We start from the raw sequence: 6,000 nt of genomic DNA, 5'->3' as shown, positions 1-6,000 counted from the left end.
TCTGCAGTGATGTTCCAAAGCACACCTAGACGGTTCACTTGTCTAACGATAGGAGGCTATAAACATATGCCTCACTGTCTCCAGGAATTTAAAATTGCAGGGATGTTCTAATGCACACCTGGAGAATTCATCCACTCTAGGACTTTCAAATTGCAGGGCTGTTTTAACGCACACCTAGAGGATTCACTTATATAAACATAAGAGATCAAAAATAAATAACTCACCGTCCCCAGGACTTTTGAAATTGCAGGGATCTTCCAACGCACACCTGGGGAACTCACTCTTCTCACTATAGAAACAACAAATAAAAAGAACTCACCGTGTCCAATACCTCCGGCTTTTCCGGGATGACCAACACACCTAGAGGACTCACACTTAGAACAAGCGATTCTCTGTCGTCTACTCACGTCTGCAATTTAGGTTGGCGAAGGTATTCGAGACGTCGGAACAACTACTAATTTAGAGTGGTCAATGTCTACTGGAGACCTTTATACAAGAGGCGTCCCCGTACCCAGTTCAGAATGGCCGGCCGCCCGGCGGCTCTCAACCCCTGCCAACAAGCGTGTCTCCATTCCCTCCGCACGTCAGGGGTCACCATCTGTTACGACGGTTCTACCGTCCCCGTGTTCGTTTCGGAGGAATGAGACACCGGGTCAGATTCTAAGAAACAGACTGCTTTATTCGAGAGAGAATCGGGTTACAGCAAGACATCTGTCTGGCTGGAGAAGGCGTTCTGAAATCTTTCCAAAAACCCCTGCTTGATATATTGTTCGTTAAGCTAACGCTACGTAATCACTCACACATGTGATCTCTCACAGACAAAGGCCTCCTGTGAACAGGCCTCGGCCTTGGCAGGTATCCACGAGATGGTCTGTCTTGTAAACAAGGTCTCCGAGTAAAGGCTGCCATTGTATTGGTCTGACCTTGGTAGTCCAGCTGCACAGGCAGTTTCGGTAAACAGTCCAAACAGCAGCTCCGCAGCGCCCCCCGATTTCCCAAGAAGTAACTACATCTCTACCCTCCCTAGGCCTATGATATATCCATCCCAACACACCGCAGGAACTGCAAAACCAGCGCTCACACCTCCTCCCTCACCTCCATCCAAGGCCCTAAAGGAGCTATCCACATCCATCAAAGTTTTACCTGCACATCCACTAATATCACTTATTGTATCCATTATCCCGATGCGGTCTCCTCTACATTGGGGAGACTGGACACCTCCTAGCAGAGCGCTTTAGGGAACATCTCTGGGACACCCGCAACAATCAACCACACCGCCCTGTGGCCCAACATTTCAACTCCCCCTCCCACTCTGCCGAGGACATGGAGGTCCTGGGCCTCCTTCACCGCCACTCCCTCACCACCAGACGCCTGGAGGAAGAACGCCTCATCTTCCGCCTCAGAACACTTCAACCCCAGGGCATCAATGTGGACTTCAACAGTTTCCTCATTTCCGCTTCCCCCACCTCATCCCAGTTCCAAACTTCCAGCTCAGCACTGTCCCCATGACTTGTCCGGACTTGTCCGACCTGCCTATCTTCTTTTCCACCTATCCACTCCACTCCACCCTCCCCCGCCCCTGACCTATCACCTTCATCCCCTCCCCCACTCACCTGCTGAGTAAAGCCTTTGCATTGTCACCACTGATTCTTTTGCCTTTCATTTTTAAACATCGCCCTTGTTCTCAAAACTTCTCCAATGGGAACAGTTTCCTTCTACTTATTTCATGTAGACCCCCTTATGATTTTACACAAATCTGTGAATAGGAAACAAATGTTTGTTTCTTACCTAGTTTGTTTTTGTCATTTGTGTGTCTGACATGAACACAAACCCATTATCAGACCTAACAAGCACCAATGGCCAAGAAATCTCCAAGGTCTTAATTTGCTGCGAGTGATTGCACAAAGGGGTGTGCTTTTAGGTATCACACTGAAAAGCAATTGAATTTATGGGAACTTACACTCTCATGCTGCTAGTCTTACAACAAAAACCTTTGAAAAATGTGCACCTCACTAAATTTAACTGCATACCAACTTCATAAATACAGCTAAACTATACAGTCAAAAGCTAATTTCATATTTGCAAACGTTTACAATTCCCTTTTATGATTTTTTTTTAAAAAGGAAAGGGGCATCTTAAAATTCATGCACAACATGTGGGTGCCCTGACTGTGCCTGTACTTAATATCCGTTTCTAGCTGCCTTTGTGAAGGCGGTGGTGAGAAAGTCTATAGCCCTAAAACTTGTCCTTAAACATTTAGACTAAAATGTAATGTTGAATTATAGAACACATTTGCTGCACACTAGAAAATAGACAGGCAGAGAGGGTCAGGCCACAAAGGGGGAATCCAAGTTATGGAGAAGATAAAGATATCTGTTCTCACCAAGTGATAACAGGATGCTCTCAGACAATTAAGGACATTTGCCCTAACATCAGTGCATCTGTGTAAACAGGACACCAAATGATAACATTCACAGCCATTCCCTTGTGAAATTAATAACAGTGCAAAAGTACTGCAGATGCTGGAGATCAGTCAAGATTAGAGTGGTGCTGGAAAAGCACAGCAGGTCAGGCAGCATCCAAGGAGCAGGAAAATTGATGTTTCAGGAAAAAGCCCTTCATCAGGAATGAGCCTCAGTGGCGGAGAGATAAATGGGAGGGGGTGGGGCTGGGGGAAAGTGGCTGAAACCGTAATTGGTGGGTGGAGTTAGGGGTGACGGTGATTAGTTGGAGAGGAGGGTGGAGCAGATAGGTGGGAAGGAAAATTGACAGGTGGGACAGGTCATGAGGACAGTGCTGAGCTGGAAGATTAGAACTGGGGTAAGGTGGAGGGAGAGGAAATGAGGAAACTGGTAAAGTCTACATTGATGCCATGGGGTTGAAGGCTCCCAGGGCAGAAGATCAGGTGTTCTTCCTCCAGGTGTCAGTTGTAAGAGAGTGCCAATGGAGGAGGCCCAGAATCTGCATGTCCTCGGCAGAGCGGGAGGGTGAGTTGAAATGTTTGGCCATGGGGTGGTGGGGTTGATTGTTGTGGGTGTCCCAAAGATGTTCTCTGAAGCGCTCTGCGCATAGGCATCCCATCTCCTCAATGAAGAGGAGACCGCATCAGGAGCAATCGATACAGTAAATTTATCTGTTTACTGTATTTATACAGTAAAATTTTGTATAAAGGAATCCTGTTTGGGACGGTAGGACAGAGTAGCCTACAAGGGGTCATAAAGGAGTGGGCGGCACGGTGGTTAGCACTGCTGCCTCACAGCGCCAGAGACCCGGGTTCAATTCCCGCCTCAGGCGACTAACTGTGTGGAGTTTGCATGTTCTCCCCGTGTCTGTGTGGATTTCCTCCGGGTGCTCGTTTCCTCCCACATTCCAAAGATGTGTGGGTCAGGTAAATTGGCTATGTTAAATTGTCCATAGTGTTAGGTAAGGGGTAAATGTAGGGGTATGGGTGGGTTGCACTTCGGCGGGTCGGTGTGGACTTGTTGGGCCGAAGGGCCTGTTTCCACACTGTAAGTAATCTAAGGAAGAGCGATATCCTCCACTCCTGGGTTTTTAGAACCTAATTAGTTTAGCTTAGAGATATCAGTGTTATGTTGTAGCAGTGATGCCATTGGTAAATAAAGGGGATGACTAAATTTAAACTAAGCTGTCTGCAAGAGGTTTTTATTCCAGACTACCGAAGAATACGATCTCCGGGACGAACCAAGAGAGGCTTACAGGTTGAGTCCACAAGAGATTCCCTGAGCCATCTCAAATCTATACTTATAACAGTGGTAAGCTGCCTTCTTGAACCGCTGCAGTGCATGTGCTGCAGGTAGACTGACAATACTCTAACTTAAAAGTTTGTTCATCTTTATTTTAGCTTTAATTCTGTCATTCTTTCACTACTCAGAAAGTTAAAGAGAAGGACCTGCAGTGATTTTAACTTTCTGGCTTGCTGTATGCGAATACTTGAATGTGATTCACTGATCATCCTTCTTAATCACACTACTGCATCTCGATGCCTGGAAATTTCAATGGCTTAGCAAGATTTAAACCAATGCGATACCGTTATTTTGAAAAATGGTAAGGAAAAGCCAGGGAACTATATGCCAGTGAGCCTGACATTGATGGTGGGTAAGTTATTGGTGGGAATTCTGAGGGATTGAATTAACATGTATTTGGAAAGGCAAGGACCCATTCGGAATAGTCAACATTGCTCTGTGCGTAGGAAATCATGTCCAACCAACTTGATTTTTTTGAAGAAATGACAAAGAAGATTAATGAAAGCAGAGTGGTGGACATCGTCTCGATGGACTTTAGGAAGGAGCTTGACAAGGTAGACCGATTAGCAAGGTTAGATCACATGGAATCCCAGGACAGCTAGGCACTTGGATCCAAGATTGGCTTGAAGATAAGAGACAGAGGGCTGTGGTGGAAGGCTGTTTTTCAGACTGGTGACTACTGGTGAGCCACAGGATTGGTGCTGGGTCCACTACATTTGGTTATTTATATGAATAACTTGGGATTTGAATGTAGGAGGAATAGTGAGTGAGTGTGCAGATGCCACCAAAATTAATACTGTAATGGAGTGTGAAGGCTATCTCAGAGTACCACAGGACCTTGATCAGATGGACTGATGAGTGGCAGATGGAGTTTTAGATGTATGAGGTGTTGCACTTTGGTAAGGGAAATGGGCGGGGGGGGGAGTGTGGGAGGAATTTATACACTTAATGATCGGGCCTTCGGGAGTGTTGCTGAGCAAAGTGACCTTGGCATGCAGGTTTATAGGTCCTTGAAGGTAGAGTCGCAGGTAGACAGGGTAGTGAAGATGACGTTTTGATACGTTTCTCTTTTTTTGGTGAGAGCATTGAGTATGGGGATTGGGAATGTCATGTTGTTGCTGTACAGAACATTGATTAGGCCATTTTTGGAATAGTGTGTGCAATCCTGGTCTCCCTGCTATCAGAAAGATGTTGTTAAACCTGAAAGGGTGCAGAAAAGATTTACAAGGATGTTGCCAGGACTGGAGGGTTTGACCTATAGGGAGAGGTGGAATACCTGGAGTGTTGGAGGCTGAGGAGTGACCTTATAGAGATTTATAAGATCATGAAGCACATGAATAGTGTGAATATCCAAGGTATTTTTTTCCAGGTTAGGTGAGTCCAAAACTAGACAGCACAGATTTAGAATGAGGGGAAAGATTTAAAAGGCACCTAAAAGGCAACTTCTTCAGCAAAGGATGGAGCACGTATGGAATGCGCTGCCAGAGGAGGTGGTGGAGACTGGTACAATTACATCATTTAAAAGGCATCTGGATGGGTACATGAATAGGAAAGTTAAAAATCACACAACACCAGGTTATAGTCCAACAGGTTTAATTGGAAGCACACTAGCTTTCAGAGCGTTGCTCCAAAAGCTAGTGTGCTTCCAATTAAACCTGTTGGGCTATAACCTGGTGTTGTGTGATTTTTAACTTTGTACAGCCCAGTCCAACACCGACATCTCCAAATCATGAATAGGAAAGGTTTAGAAGGATATGGGCCAAGTGCTGGCAAATGGGACTAGATTAATTTAGGATATCTGGTTGGCGTGGATGAGTTGGTCCAAAGGTCTGTTTCTGTGCTGTACATCTCTATGACTACCACTGAACAAGGGGTTAAACATTAGAGATTTGTGGACAATTTTCTTTGAGGTCAGCATGAGGATACATGCTTGGCTGCTGACCCCTGACTCTTTGCCAACAAAATATTCAAAAACATATCTAATAAATCTACAAATAACCTATCTCATTTGGCATGTTTTATTTGAACCCAACTGGAGAAAGTTACAGCATAGCTCAATAGCAGCAAAATCTAAAATAAGCAAATGATCAAACATTCCTGCCAAAATGTACTAAATTTTGTTGCCTACAAGATTCCACCTCTTTCTACAGAAAGAAAGCTTACAAGGATTAGGATCTTCATGTTCATCTTTAGGCAAACAATTTGCATCAGACTGTTAAATACTGACTGATGATCA

This window comes from Hemiscyllium ocellatum, chromosome 24 (genome assembly GCF_020745735.1).
Source record: "Hemiscyllium ocellatum isolate sHemOce1 chromosome 24, sHemOce1.pat.X.cur, whole genome shotgun sequence".
Lineage (NCBI taxonomy): Eukaryota > Metazoa > Chordata > Chondrichthyes > Orectolobiformes > Hemiscylliidae > Hemiscyllium > Hemiscyllium ocellatum.
Note: the sequence above shows the minus strand (reverse complement) of the source record.